The sequence below is a fragment of the Tyto alba genome, unplaced genomic scaffold, assembly GCF_018691265.1.
Source record: "Tyto alba isolate M040663 unplaced genomic scaffold, T.alba_DEE_v4.0 Super-Scaffold_2, whole genome shotgun sequence".
Classification (NCBI taxonomy): domain Eukaryota; kingdom Metazoa; phylum Chordata; class Aves; order Strigiformes; family Tytonidae; genus Tyto; species Tyto alba.
Window position 1 is genome coordinate 20,940,516 of NW_024881282.1, and position 16,430 is coordinate 20,956,945.

At 41.0% G+C, this 16,430-nt stretch overlaps 1 protein-coding gene across 6 annotated transcripts in view; it reads left to right on the plus strand.

The window, feature by feature from the left end:
- The first annotated feature begins 5,141 nt into the window (after positions 1–5,141).
- Positions 5,142–16,430, plus strand: part of TNFRSF19 (TNF receptor superfamily member 19) — a 64,068-nt gene continuing 52,779 nt past the window's right edge. The window contains exons 1-2 of one of the 6 annotated variants that reach the window (XM_042793216.1): positions 5,142–5,222; positions 5,538–5,625. The gene's annotated coding sequence lies outside the window, so the exon portion shown is untranslated. Of the gene's footprint in view, positions 5,626–10,310; positions 10,377–10,887; positions 10,978–12,694; positions 12,745–16,430 lie in introns of those variants that run through there. The other 5 variants (XM_042793218.1, XM_042793215.1, XM_042793217.1 and 2 more) reach the window with 5 other exon arrangements.

Genomic DNA, 16,430 nt, shown 5'->3' on the forward strand with positions numbered 1-16,430 from the left:
GTGATAGAACCAGGAATAAAACCACAACTCTGACTCCCAATCAGAGGTGAATTAACTAATACTTCCTACAGGGTGCTACATTATCCTTGAGGACAACCTCAAAGCCAAATTCCCAACCTTCCACATTATCTAGATGCGGGAATGCCCTTGAGGCTTCCCTTAGAGTGATTCACCTGGTGAGCTGAGAACCAAAAATCTCCATTTTGCTTAGATCTTAGGATACCTATAGGGGAACCAGTCAAAGCTGCATCCTGCGAAGGGCCACAGGGAAAAAAAAACACAGACAAACAGCAAAAAAACATTCAGGACCAAAGAGAGGCAAACCAAAGCTGTTTTCTGCTCGCAAGCCATGAGGTCAAAGACCTGACATTGCAGCACATATTAATAGCAGACGAGTCTTTTTCCCTGAAAGTCAAAAACTGCTGGTGGTACATTCAAAGCTAGTGTTAACTAGAACAAGTTGCTCTGCAATTACTGTGCAGAGTGTTGCAGATTATGGTAAATCTGATGACATACTCTGTGATAACAGTGAGCCAGTCTTTCCTGAAATGTCAAAGGGTCTTGATTTTTCTGCCTAAAGGTGTTGTAGTTGAAGATCTTATGAACCTTATGACTATCAAGGAGATTGTAAGCACCATAGTAGAGTGGGAGCAGGTATCAGCAATACTTGGACTAACAACACACATGTGATAAGGCAGAAACAGGGTGTTAGCTTTTATCAGGATGGCAAAGCAGAGCATGCAGGAGGATGGATTTGGGTATTCTAAAGCATCTCTCCTGACCACAGGACTGACCAGTCTCATAAAACAATATTGCACTAATGTTTTAGGAGGGTGATGATCAGCACTTCTGACTACAACAGAGGCCTAGATTGTCAACTACTGCTTCAGAGCCAGTGCTGACCTGCCACAAAAGGCTCTGAAAATTATATTCCATCTCTATAAATCAGCAGCCCATCACTGATCATCAGGGCACAGCTGCCCAGTAGATGTGCATGATGAAAGCTTGCAACTGCAGTGATAGTGCTATTACAACATTTTTCACAGGATATGCAGAATCTATGCCACACTTAGAAAGTCTGTGGTTAGCACAGAGGATGGTTGCATGGCCAGTGAGTGGGCTATAATGCTGGCACTGCGTTTCCTATGATGATTCCTGACTTCATCTCTGAATGTCTGTTGGAGCTCCTACGGACTGAAAGAGAGGAACAGTGACAGAAGAGGTACAGCAAAGTGGTGTGGATAGCATGCATGTAAAGCAACATGGTAAATAATTTGATGTATACGATACAAATATGTTAGGCACAGCATGAGTATTAGAATAGCCTTGTTAAGCATAGGGAAGGGGTTTGTACAACCACTGTCAATTGATAGATTTGACTGTTTCTTCCACAAATAATTTTTCTTAAGATTTAGTTATATTTAAGAAACATCTACAGGAAGTTCTCATTTCTATCAGCTGACTATCTTTTATGGCTTTGACCCAATGAAGCACTTTAGCTATGAACAACAGCCCTGGACTTTCTCTGTTTTCATAAAAACTCCTAAATTAGGATCTCACCCGCCTAATTTAAGTCTTGTCTAATTCTTGCCTAACCTTTAGGAGGAAAATGAAGCAACATCCTTAAGAGTTTGAGGTCCTTGGATATAGTAAAAAGAGAATGGTAAACCTGCCAAATATTTCTCAAGGAAGATTCTGATAGAGTTTAGAGAAGTTTAAGCAATTAATTAAGAGGACAGCATCTCCCTCTGCAGGACTTCTGAGACACCTCTCTCTCTCTGGTTCACACAGAAAACACAAGTATTTCTTCTAGAAGAGCTTTTTAGATGTGAATGCAAGCTGGATACCCAATTTCAGTAATTTCAGGTCGGATCCTACCCCAGTAATTTCAGTGATTAGAATCAAACATCTAGTGAGTAGTCTAATAGATTTTAATCAGATCACTTGTGCTTGAATGCTTTGCTGGATTAGTGACTACAAGAGGAAGCATGAGCTGATGATCAGAAGGTCTGAGTGAAGTGTCATGTTACATAGGTTCTATTTCTGGCCCTGGTACTACTTTGTTCTGTGCCTTATGCAAACACAATACATATGTATTATTCTCATTTTATGTAAGGAGAAAAAATTATTAACAACCTTTTGAAAAATATTGAATTATATAGAGAACTGTTATTATTACACAAATTTGATCAAATATTGAGCAAGCTATAGAATAGAAAATAGCAGATTGTTCAGGCTGTTAGGCACCACTGTGAAAAATAGTGTCATAAATGCAAAATGCAATGCTTAAGCTTTAAAAGGGTAAATTGGTAATAATTAACCTTCCTTCTCTTTTTCATATGTACAAAAGAAAGATCAAAGACCTCTACTAGACCGTCAGGACTTGCTTTTGCTTAAAATCCAGAGAACTAAAAGGTGCTTTCTTTGAACAGTACTGTTCTTAAAGAAAAGCTGCTTTGAAATGAACAGAAAAGGGTTATTTCAGTTCTGTACAGCTCACCCACAAATTTTATTTCAACATAAGCATTTCCAGTTTTACCACAAAAGCAACAAATGGACTGTTATCAAAAAATCTTCCAGTGAGGAGGAAGAAGCTGTATGTCAGAAGAGCCCAAACTAATGTTAAAATAGATGTAAGCAGCCCGGATAATTTTCTTTTATTGATAATAGATGGAAGTGGATATTAGAGAAAGAGGGAAACTTTAAGTTTGTTTACATATTTTTCCAGCAGCGTGTTCCTGAAAGTTGGATTCATTACCCGCAAGGTACTCCTTTGTACCTGCAACACCTCTCCTCCAACTCAATTACCAGGGCATCCCCCAAAGGGTCCATTAAACTATGTCCAGGTAGCAACAAACTTATGTCCTATAGCACCCCTTGTGAGGATCTCAGAGCTTTCTGGAAATGTTAATCACCATCTCTGTGAAGCACAGGGGCTCATCACAGGCCGGGTGCTGTCCACAGTACATCATCCCACCAGCAGAAGGCTCCCGCAGCTACCGAGTGCAGCAGGAGCATCCCCGGCCGGGGGGCGCGGGGGGCAGCGGGCAGCTGCCTGGAGCGGGCAGGGACGGGCAGGGACGGGCAGGGGCGGGCAGGGGCGGGCAGGAGCGGGCAGGGACGGGCAGGGGCAGGCAGGGACAGGCAGGGATGGGCAGGGACGGGCAGGGACGGGCAGGGGCAGGGACGGGCAGGTGCAGGCAGGGACGGGCAGGGACGGGCAGGGGCAGGCAGGGATGGGCAGGGACGGGCAGGGGCAGGCAGGGGCAGGCAGGGGCAGGCAGGGACGGGCAGGGGCTGGCAGGGACGGGCAGGGACGGGCAGGGGCAGGCAGGGGCAGGCAGGGGCAGGCAGGGGCAGGCAGGGACGGGCAGGGGCAGGCAGGGACGGGCAGGGACGGGCAGGGGCAGGCAGGGATGGGCAGGGACGGGCAGGGGCAGGCAGGGGCAGGCAGGGGCAGGCAGGGGCAGGCAGGGACGGGCAGGGGCAGGCAGGGACGGGCAGGGACGGGCAGGGGCGGGCAGGGGCAGGCAGGGACGGGCAGGGACGGGCAGGGGCAGGCAGGGATGGGCAGGGACGGGCAGGGGCAGGCAGGGGCAGGCAGGGGCAGGCAGGGGCAGGCAGGGACGGGCAGGGGCAGGCAGGGACGGGCAGGGACGGGCAGGGGCGGGCAGGGGCAGGCAGGGACGGGCAGGGGCAGGCAGGGACGGGCAGGGGCAGGCAGGGGCGGGCAGGGGCAGGCAGGGACGGGCAGGGGCGGGCAGGGACGGGCAGGGACGGGCAGGGGCAGGCAGCTCCCCGGCTGCCAAAAGCAAGAGTCGGACAAGTGCGCCCGGTCGGTGGCAGGGGGACAGCGGCGGGAGGGAGGGGGCTGCAGCCGGCAAACGGGGCACGGAACGGGGAATCTCACCGAGACTTTATCACTCCCGTCAGTCCCCATTATCTGCTGATTGTTTGCTTTTGTTTTTATGCTCAAGGCAACCGTGACTGGCATATTTCCTCTTTTTACTTTTGCCTTTTAAATGAATTCTCGGTTACTCAGTGTGCAAATATTTGCAGGAGTCTACCAGTTGACAGGCGCATATCACTTTCATCTGCACATGTGGTATATCCAAAGCATGGGATATATGTTTATGAGAACTTCAGTGACATCTTCAGTATGGCTGATTATCCTAAAAGCCATCCTGCTTGATATTTGTATGTTTTATTAACAGCTGAAGTACAGAGGGCTGAATTAATCTCTGTGCCAAAAGCTAACCTTGTCTCAGATCACAGAAAATGAAATTCAGTTGTACGTTTCTTCTGCACTTCCTCTGCACCGAAACAGTGCAAGTCCCAGCAGCCTTGAGAATTCCCCTGCTTTCCAGGGCTGCACAGGACTCTCCAGCAATTCTTGGGTCCACGAACTGCAGCAGCACGGAGAATGTCTGTCAATATACTTTTATTGCCCCAAAAGCCTCCCTCTGCTGACAGTGCAGTGGTGACCACTTCGAATCTACTCCAGCTAAAAAATGCCTTTACCCTAAAAAGCTTCTGTGAGTTACTTACGGCAGCTTTACAGCTCATTTACATAAAGGAATCATGAGCCACAGATGAATCAGGCTCAAGTAAAATGATTTGCAAAAGGCCACACAGTAAGTAGCAGGGAGGACATGAACTGGGGACTAAGAGCATGCTCTATTGTGCTCGGTTTTGCCAGTGCAAAAACCAATTCCAGTGCACAAAATACACCATTTCCTCCCCGCCGATAGGGAGACAAGCAAAAGTGGGTTTCTGTCATGTATTACAGCTGCCTAACAAACTGACCTGCATGTCTGATTTAGAGAACTTCAAGGAAAGTTGCAACTTCCTGTTGCAGACAAAATTATAAAGCCTCTTTTTAAGAAAACCTTATAGCTACACTATTCTCCCATCTTGGGAGGAAACTTTAACGTAATGAAAACTTTGAAGTGAGCCTTGGGTTTGTTACAATGGACTAACCTGATTAGAAATCATGCAAACTCTTGTTGCTCTTTAGCTGTATTCCCCCACAGGCTGTATTCTAGCTCTCTAACCAGTCCCACAGCATTGAATGATGTCATGGGATCTGCAGCTCAGCGAGATGAAAGGGATAAAGCGGAACCCGCTGGCACTGAGGAAAGCTTCCAACACACAATCCACAACACAGCTTGGGAACTCAAAAGCTACAGATCCAGCCACTCAACTCGAAGCATTTCAGAATCGTGCGCATTCTCCCAGCACAAGAAAGGAAAGGGGGGAGGTGGGGGGGAGAAAAGGAGTTATCGATTTTTAACAAAAGAAGTGGAGTACTGAAAGGCAGAATTTAAGAGTGCAACTACCTGCTGGAAAAGGAGCTCTTTTTCCTCTCCAAAGCACTGCCTTTGATGTATGGCAACTGATCACTGATCAGATTACAGGCATTTGGTCTCAGTGCTCGTCTGCCTTTGATCTGCATGGTTAATTTTATTTTCCCGGATTTGGAGTTTCGTCTGGGCTTGTGCTGACATACTTTTTTTTTTTTTTTTTTTTTTTTTAAGGAGGTAAAAGCATTTAATACAGAAGCTCTGGCAGTGTGAAATTAAGCTGCAGAAAGCCTGGGCACTGGAAAACTTCATCACATAACAGGTACTGGACTTTGTATTTTTTTGCAGTTTTGTATTGCAAGATTTTAAGAATTTACAAAATTCACATAAACAGTAATACTGCACATCATTGTGTGTACAAAGTTCACATGTATGTGCAATTTATGCAGCATTTGCAACTCCTAGAAATATATTTAGAACAGACTATCTAGAATATAGATAGACAATTGAAAACTGAAGTCTTTGTTTTTTTCAATATTTTGGGGGTATCTAAGATTTTGGCGTGCACTGCTCATTCCTACTGTCTGTAGTTTTGTAAAGTTATATTCGAATAGAAGTATTACATGGCTTAGGGGAATATTTATTTTCCAAGAAAAGATCAACTGTATTTTCTACATGCTGTGTATACTTTATTTGCTCTCAGTGCATTTATTAAACTGTGACTTCTTCAAGCAACATTTTTAATCCTTATAGTTCCGTACTTGAGATGAAAAAAATCTCCTCTTCCATAAATTACTAGAACCAAATTTGTAACAATAACAGCCTTATATACAAAATGGAAATGGTTTTATTTCAAGATTGAAGAGATGATCATTCAACTATACCATAAGAAAACTTGATAATAAAAGTAACATTTTAACCTGATGACAGAAGTTTCCTTTAAAGCATTTTAATAAAGATATTAAAGAAATCTTATCTAGAGCAAACACCTGGTTTTCCTGAACTTCATGGAAGTTTTGCTCCTATATCAGTGAAACAATTTCCATTCCCAGTATTTTGTATCTTGTTCCTCAAAGTCGTATTTATGAACACGTAGTGTGTTTAAGAAAACTTAAGATATCTACTCCAAAAATTCATTATAAGGGAACAATCATGAGAAGATTTTGGATTATTCACTGTACATTTGCAGCTGTAAAGGGCCAGATTCTTGGGTGAGTTTGGGCCAAATCTATGACTGTTCTGTGCCTGCAGCCGGAGCCAGTCTGTTAAAATAAGACTCAAGATTCTTCTGTAGGTATTTAAATATAATTTAGATTTTCAGAAGAACTTAGAACCCATAATTGGGGCCAGACTTGCAAAGAAGTTCAACATTCCAGACACTGAGCTCTTTGAAAATCTAGTCTTAATGGTGGATAGTGTGTTCTTCTGAAATACTGACTTTAGATATATATTCTTAAATCTAAATTTAAGTGTATATAAATCTTAAGTACATCTGTTTATTAACAAATTGCAACCAAAAGTGTAACTGATGGCTGTTAAGCATTGTTTGAAAACTATTCTTTAAGAAGCTTATCAGTCCATAAGATCCTCAAGATGTTCGTATTTCAGTACGCACCATAGTAACACGCAAACCCAAATTTTAAGTCTGCTTACATCTGAATAAGATTAAGTTATCAACACTTCCAGATAAATGTAGTCAGCTTTCAGTAGTCAGTCTGCAAACTTTCTTTCTTCTAATGAAACGGATATTTGTATATATAAATTTTAAATTTATTGAATATCAAGAGATAATATCCCAGACACAGATTAACTAGGCCTGACTTTGTATCATTTAGTTTTCTATACCACCAATTAATTCATATTCTGACTTTACAAGTCAATTACATTATAAGGAAAGTAATTAGCACTGCATGAATAATGTGCGTATAGCTGTCAAGGAAGAATATTATTTAAAGCATAGCCAAAGCAAAAGTTAGTATTTCTCCTTAAATGACAATGTTCTAAAACATGTTTCTGTAACCTTGAAAAGATGGTTTTATTTATTAGCTCTATACTTCACTTATGAGTTTCTCTACCTTTCCAATCTTCTCTTGCTTGTTACTAGTTTTCTAACATGTACATTTATTTTCTGAGGAAAATTGTTTCTAAACCATACCTCTGTTTTCTGTAAAGTAGAAAGAGAAGCAAATTTTTAAAATAATGTGAGGATTCTTTTTCCTCAGAAGTCAAAATAGCTATGTGAGTCTAATGCAATGAAACTATCACCATAAGGATCTGATCCATCATGCAAATGGGTAAAGTTGAGCGCAGAAGTAACACTGGTTAATGAGATTACACTGATGAGTAGGACTTACATATAAAAGTATTCGCAACATTTAGGCCCTAGAAATGCATTTCACAAACACAGATTTTTTTCATTTTGTGAAAAGCCCCCAGGATTCCAGGTGATGTTCCCACATATTTAAACACAGATGGGCGTTAACCCATTTAAACTGAAAAATATCTTTGCCTGTCTGTGTGAGACTGAAAGCACAGTTGAACATACTTAAGTATAGGGAGGGAGAGGATTTTCAGCATTTTTGTTATTTTAAATAGCAGTTCTTTGACAGTTTAGTCTTTCATTGATCTGACTTTTAAAGATTAAATAATAATAATTCTTGGCACTTGTGACTTTGCTTTTACAAAGTGCTGTATAAACATTAATTAATCCATAGGCTTAAGTCTTCAGAAAGAAAAAATTCACAATGCTTTTGCAAGCAAATCTGACTAGGAAACTCAGAAGTATATAATTTATTTATTAAAATAGCTTGAGCAATTTCTGATTATAAATAGAGCCATTTCCAAACAGTGTGTCTTAGATAACATCATAAACATATTTTAAGGTTTGTAATGGTTAAGACTATCAAAAGACATTGCACAGTTATACTGACATCAGTTTCCAACAGCTGTCATAACAAGAGTAGATCTATCTCACAGTTGACTGGGGAACTGTGTTAGCATTTGAGATATGGAGATAACAACTTCCTATTGCTGTACAATTTCTGCTTCCACATCAGATATGTCACACAACGTAGTCTTATCAAAGGGGTCAGCTGAAACTACTTTCCAAATATTTCTTTCCTCTTTTCTCTACTGTAGTGAGAATCTCTATACTTGCATCCATACTAGTTCCTCTAACAGTTCACTTCTTCCATTTCCTTAGAAGAAGCATCACGATTTAAAACAAACCCTGAAATTTTCAACATCTTTCAATGATGAATGGAATTAACTCATCCATTTTACATTTTGAGGAAATATTTTACATGCTACAAGAGGAACTTAAGCATTTAAGTTTCAGTGTTACAGACTACACGTTGCTTTTAATTCATTTGTATAGTAATCCCCAGCCTGATGAGAAAGTCTTAATGTTTCTTTATACAGTAATCCTCAGTGTTTAGTCAACACTTGAAGACTTCTGGGATGTTTCAATACACTTGTCTAACTATACTACTTTAAAACAAGTATATGAAACACATATGATGAATCTGCTAAGAAAACCTCACGCAATACATTTTCACTGGCGCCTACAGAAAACAGATAACATACTGAACAGTTGTCTGCAAATAGCGAGAGGATGTAGCATGCTCAGTGCTGTGCAGCAGCTGCCACTCACAACAGATGCGCTGTTGCTGAGCTGTAGCATGCCATTCCTCACTGAAATTCCAGCCTTTTTCAGAGCTCCTTCTGGCAAGGGTCCTGAAGCAAAGCTCTTCTTTGAAGGCCCTTTATAATTACATTAAAACCCCTGTAAATTCTGAGGCGTTTTTTAAATTGAAAACAACTAATTTTGCAGCAACCATTTAACTCTTCACAGACATCATGCTGTATTTCAGTAAGTGCTACTTGTTTTTATGTAAGTCTTTGTGGCTGGTGAATTCCAAAATGTTATCTCTGTGAGAAGCTCCCCAAAATTATTTGAAAATGATATACTGCCAAGTATATCAATTGGTTCATTCTCTTCAGAAGCTAACTCAGTCCCCAGTGTATCCATACAATTGTCTAGACTGTCGTGTTACCATTAACCTCTTCTCTAGAAGTAAAACTAATGTGACTTGAAATCCCTGCAGTAGCAGTTCTTTCACCAAGCTCTCCAAGACTGGTTTCACCAATGTTGGAGCACCACTAACTTCAGGAATGCTCCTAATTTATGTCACAGTAAGTAGCAGTAAAGTACACCCTTTCAACAGTTTACTCTCTGTGAAGGACTGGATTTCTGAACTCACATTTGGTATTGACCCTACGCTCTTATCTTGGTAACTTGTTACCTGCAAAATGGAAAAATATTTCAAATTCTGAGCTAGCAGGAAGAAAACCCACTTAAGTGCTTTGGAGAGAAATTTGCGGTGCATTGGCAGAGGGCCTCCATCGTGGTCTTTGGGTGGGACAGGCAGCAACGACTTTGTGGAGTTACAAGGACTCTTTTCGGCCCTCACATTCTGAAGGGCGGCAAGGAGTTTTGCCCAGTGCATTTTACAACAGCCCAACAGTCTGGGGCTAGGCATCCATAAGCACTTCTAAGCCAGGACTCCTACTCAGGGCAATCAGCAACGCCGCAGCCCCCAAAGCCCAGGCTGACTCTGGGGACAGGGTGGCGGCTGCAGCCCGCGGTGACCCTCCTTCGGGGCGCACACCAAGTCTCCGCCATCGGATCTAACAGATAACAGGGCCCCCGAGTGCCTCCTTTGTGGCGGTTCTCCCTGGCTTAGCACCCCACCACACGCCCTCGGGAGACCCGTGCGGGAGGCGGGCAGCTCCCCCCCTCACCCCAGAGGCCGAGCCCCCGTCGGCGGCGGGCGCCAACGCTTCGCCCGCGCGGCCCCTCCCTCCCACGGCTGCCTCCGCGGGGCACGTGGGGCGGAGGGCTGCTGATTGGCTGCCGCCGGTCACCTGAGCCCGGCCGCCGCCGGCGCGGGAGGGCGGGGGGGCGGCGCGGCGTTGCCAGGGTGACGGGGCAGAGGCGGCGCGGCCGGAGGGGGGAGGCGGGAGCGGGGCCGGCGCTCACGGGCGGCCGGTCACCCCGCCGCGGCGTGGCAGGTGGGTGCGTGGGACCTCTTGGGCGTGCCCGGCCCTCCCTCCGAGGGACGCCCGCTCGCCCCCTTTCCGCGGGCGGGAAGGGTGTGCGGGGCGGGGCGGCCGCGGGTGGGTGGAAGTCGGCGATGCCCCGGGGCTCCGCGCAGCTTTTCCCCCCTCCCGGCCCCCGCCGCCCCACGGGGCACCCACGGGGCTGGGCGCTCCGCTTTGCCGTGGCGCGTAGGGCCCCGCTGGGTGCGGCGGGGGAGGTGATGGGAATGACCCTCCGCGGAAAGCGCAGGCTGCGGGGGAGGAGGGGAGGGGGCCGGTGGGTCCCTTCCTCTGCGAGATGGCTCCGGCTCCGCCGCTCCGTAACCGGCCCCTCTTGCCCCGAGGCGTCCCACAGCGGGTATGCAGGGCACCGCGCCGCGAAGGAGGGTCGCGGCTGGGTTGGGCAGATCTCGACAGCCCTTACAGTAGCTCCTCCACGCTCCCAAGTGCCGCGAACAAAAAGCCCTTGAAATCTGGGCTTTCTTGTTCGCAAGCTCTTCTCGTGTCTACTGCATAAATGAGTTACTGTTTGCTTCAAACAGTTTTGGAGCTGGAGTTGAAGGAGCAGGAGCTAGTAAGTTTTTCTCTTGGCTGGTAAGAGGCTGAAAAGCCTTTGATCGTTGGACTTCCTTTCCCGATGTCTGTCTCCAATACTTTGACCTTGGACTGAAAGCTTTACCAGATATTAATGAAAAATCTTGGTACTTAATGTCTGTTTACCACCTTTTATACTTACAGCTACTTTAAATGAATGCTTTTATCAAATTAACAAAGGGGTCTAGTAGCATTTAATATAAGCAAAAGTGATAAATGGATTCAATATGTAGGTAGGTTTGTTAACTACTGCATAATCTCTTTCAAGTACACCTTCACCATCACATGTAAAACAAGTTAGGTACGTTAACTGGAAGTTTTTAACCATATAAGCAAAGGGTTGTTTTTTTGGTGGTTGTTTTTTTTTTGTTGTTGTTTTGTTTTGTTTTTTGTTTTTTTTTTTGTTTGTTTGTTGTTTTTTTTTTTTTTTTTTCAGAAATAGAAGTAAATTTCTATATAAATCCAGTAATAAGGCATTTAAATTGTCAGTTAAGAAGGTAATAAATTACTTTTTCTCGGTTTCCAGAACTTGCAGTTGCAATCCTAAGAAAAGAGAATGCTGAGAATGAAAGTAACTGATGTCTGTGCTTTCAAAGACATTGTATGCTATCCAAAACAGCTAAAGGGTGGCTGGATAAATGTAACGCGTTAGCATGGCATTGTTGCAACAGTTACTGTATTAACCAGCCCAGTGCTTTATAATCTATGATTCTTAAAAATTACTTTGAAAAATAGCTATTAGTATACTTTGGTATAAATGAACTAGGAATATAATATTGGCAGTCTCATTTTATTATATTACTTACTCATGTATTTAAGTACAAATAAGTACAAATGTAGCTCTATGCTGAGGTTTCATCTAGCAAACTAGTGTCTCCTAGAAGTTGAGTGAGATGTATTCAACAAAAGGAGCAACATTTTTTACCACAGTTTTGATGTTGAAGCACAGGTTTGTTCATTATTTGTACAAGTAGTCTCATCAGCTTCAGTGGGATTAGGGGTTCTTGTGTGAATCACAGGTTCTGATCCTCTAAAAAGCTTTGTTTAAGTGTAGGAAAAATGTCACCACATTACACCTTTGTTACAGTATTGTACTATCATTTCTAAATAATGGTAGTCTGGATATGTTGAAGAACATGGATGGTAAACTATTTTACATCATTTTACTAGCATGGGTTTAGAACATTGTTTGTAAGTATCAAAACTAGAGATGAATTATGTAGTTCTTTCTGAAGTTTTGCTGATTATACCCTTTTTGAGTCTGTGGGATATAATGCGTTTTCTAAATGCTGTGTATGATAGTGAAGACACCACAGAGATGCTTCTTTGGGGTGTTAAATTATCACCGCCATTATTCCTGTAAAGTCAGGTACTTCAGCTAATAAAACTCAAAGCATATGGTACCCAGAAAGAGCACAAGTATTTCCTGGCTTATGTGTAAAGCTCCTTTCACGCCTCCCTCAGCCCCTAGAATAGATAGATATAAATGTTTTCTATCACCAGCCATGTTCCAACTTTAATCTGCTATCTCTGTCTTTACAAAACTAGAAATAAATTTATAGCTGCCTAATTTTGTACAATTTAATATATGACAGCTCCTGAAAAATATGGATTTATTCAACACAATATTTAATGTGATGAATGCTACCTAGGTGACAATATTTTTTTTTTTTTTTCCTGCACATGGTTCTTCTCAGAGCAGTTAAAGCAAATGTGGTTAGACGAGACCTCATTTACTTCACAAAGGGTAAGAGTACAAGGATTGTGGGCAGGGTGTAATGGGAAGGTGTTCTAGAAGTATGAGACAGAATAACAATGTGTAGCTCTGTAGTGGAAGTTCTTGTCCCTAACTTGTTCCTTTTGTCTTTATCATTGCAGCAGCGTAAGTACTTTCCCTTCTCTTGTTTCTTGCCCGTGGGGCACTGACTCTGCTAAAGCCATCTGCCACTCCTTGTCATTTTATTGCACGCAGTTGACAGCTGCAGGTGGGAAACAGAGTGGTTAGAAGGGAGCTGAGATCCTATTAATTGGATACCAGAGGCCTCTGTTGGCAAGATAAGATGATTATATTTTCATCCCTCTTTCCTGTCCAGAACTTCTGAGAGTACTCTTTGCCAGTGTTATAGAGAGCATGAAAAGTGGTTGTCCAGTGTGAATATCAAATCTAGAAGGAATCCCAAGTTCAAATTCACTTAACTTTCCTAAAGTTTCCTTTAGTAGATGGATGATGTTGACTTCAAAGTTTTGATGCTTACATTTATGAGAAACCTGCTGGCAGGCCGTAATTTAATCACGCTGCCTTGCATCTTGAGGTGATGTGTCTTTCATGGCAAAACCTTATTTTTTTGGAGAAGAGCAAGATCTATTTTTCTGATAGCTTGAGTTTGAAATAGAATGATATCTATTGTCTTGGGCAAGCAAGTAAACATAGGAATAAATTTTGGAGGACAGAGGATTCTAGGATCCTGAAAGGTTTGAAGGTCTTTCTTCCACAATACATTTATTACATGTTCCTAATTTATTGTTTGATATTCCCCTCTTAACACGTATGCATAGTAGGCCCCACACAACCTTAAAACTATACAACCACATTTCTTAATGGAAGTTTTGTGTTTTCCGTTCAGTACATTACCAACGATGATTGCTTTTACCCGAGTATTTTGGACGAGTGTATTACTGTTAACCTAAAGAGATGCATTTCAAATGGTTTACTGACCTCAAAACTGTGTTCACAGTTTTATTTCATTTAATAAAATTGAGGATAACTGAACTCAGCATTGTAAATATAGTATCTGAACAAGAACAAATAACCCTTAAATGTATTAAACTTCTATTTGGACACATTTTAGAGGCAAAAACTTTTTCCACTTACTTCTTATTTGAATGCATATGAGGTGAATGGCATGTGTCCAACAGACATCAGTGTAATGCCACTTGATATCAAGAAAGAAGAAATTTGCCCCATGGCAACCTATTATTAAGTGCTGCAGTGTCTGCTTTTTAACCAGGGCTTTTAACCAAACTGGAGACAGAAGCAGGAAACAAGCAGCTGGCAGTTAGTCTCCTTTGGGACTTAATTTCCATACAATGAGTTACTAATGTGCCTTAACCATTTGCATTATTTTTATCAAAATGTCATAAAAAGAGGCTGCTTTTTTTTTGGTGCTCGAACAATGTTTTTTTATTGTATACCAGTTAATTTCTTTCTCATATGTTATAGCCAGTATATATATAGTCTTTGAGGTTTCTTTGGTAGGAACTGGGACAACAAGCACAATGATTACATGATACAATATGACAGGCATTCATACATGTCTAATGAAATGATTTTAACATGTTTTGGTGCTACTAAACCTACTGAAGTGCGCTGAAGTTTAAGGCCTGTAGACCTGAAAGCTTACTTTGGAAGATATGATGATTATAAAAGTCAAATAATCTAGAAGATACCTCATATTATATTATAGACCTAAAGCTGTGAGATTGCATCGTACACATGATGATCAGTCAACAAATTTGAAGCTCAGTAAAATGTGTAGATGAGTTGAAGAAGTCTGTAATAGTTTGATACCAATTCTGAAACACTTGATTTTGGAAATTTACTCCGAATTTGGGAACTCCTGATGTTTGAAAGTGTTGGATTTGGCAAGAGTGTTATAAAGGCAGTGGATTTTCTTTAAAATAGAAAGTATTTCACAGGTGCAATAAAATTTCCACACCTAAGTCAACAGAATGTGTTTTAGTACAGCGTGCTTCTTCGCGTGCTTTCTAAGTTCTAAAAGTCTAAGATCATCTTGTAACAGATATGGCAACTCCAAAACTGAAATACAAGCTGTCATCATGACCAGCAACATTTTTAATACTGCTTGTTATTCTGTACTATCTTCTGTTAGAAACTGGCATTTGTTTTTTAATCCAACCGTGGTTCCAGAATATTACAAACGTAAAAATACATCATTAGGTTTGTTTCAATATTGATTTTAATAAATTGTTTATATGCTAACTTTTTTACAATATTAAATCGACAGGTTATTGCATGTTGGAAAAAAGTATGGGATTAATGTGGCTTCATTACATGAAGCTAATATAGTTTTATTACAATAATATGGCAAGTAATGAATGTGCTGGCCAGTTAAGCTGTTCTTAATTTTCTTTATTTTTCTATACTTCAGGTGACCTACTCAGAAAAAATACAGACTGATTAGATTATGCTACAGCTCCATATTTTAGATCATTAGGCTTAGCACAGCTTACCAATGTCGTTTGTATTAATAATTCTACATGAGACTTGACATAAAATTACACAATTATTGTCATATTCAACTTCTGTTTTGATATGGCACAAATCTATTTTCAGAAGCAAAAGTGAATCTTAAAATTTAAACTAAAACATACTTTTAACCTTATAAAGAATCCTATTTTAAAAATTTTGGTGGTATTATATAGATGGTCAGAATTACATTAGAACTATGCCATATTTTATTTCTTTAACAATGATATTAAGGAATATAATGACTAAATTCATATGACATGGAATAAACACTTGATGTTCAGTTCTAAGCAACTCAGTTATGTTTACAGCTTTATTTCAGTTGCAAGCTTATGTAAAGTTTTTCTTCCTGTAGCAATCAAGAATGCATATAAAGTATTTAATTTTTCCCACTGAATACTTTTATATGAAATCAAGAAGTCAATGGGGATTTTTCTCCGAAATCCCTTTTGTTTCAGCATGATTCTTTGAATTCATATTTAATCGGTTTATATTATTCAGCTTTTAGACTTTTAGCTTTATTGTCTTGTCATCTCTGAGTCAAGTGAAGTTTTGCAGGACTGCTTTTCTGTAATGTGTAGAGATGTTTATTATATTAGTATTCTTAGTTCTTTTTTAATCTTTTCATAACATTACCACTCTTTAATTTCTGTAGCATTCCAAACTATAAAAATTAAACAACAGCAAGTTTAAGTCTTTTTTTTCATAATTTTTCCAAGGTTACTGTGTTGCAAAGTGTTACAATTTCTTTTGTCTAATCTGTTTTTTTAGCAGATATTCAGTTACTATTGGCCAGAAGATATATTACATGATGTGTGTTTATCCATCTAGTTTCTTTCCAAACATAGATGAGAAACATTTCTTGAAACTTCTGAGTTCTCTTAACAGCACTTTTACTGTCTCTGTCCACCGTTTGCTCTTTGCTTTTACCAGAAATCTTTTTTGTCTTATATACTTCTGTTCTTATATACCTTTTTTTTTTTATGCATCAGTGCTGTCAGCTTTTCATACCAACCATGTGCACTTAATAACTTAAAATTTGTTGACTCATCTTTTCCATTTTTCCATTTGTTTTACAGTACTTTCTACATCAAACTTGTATTTGGATCATCCAGAATTCTCTCTGAGATTTCCCATTTCATGTTTCTTAGTTTATTTTTTTTCCT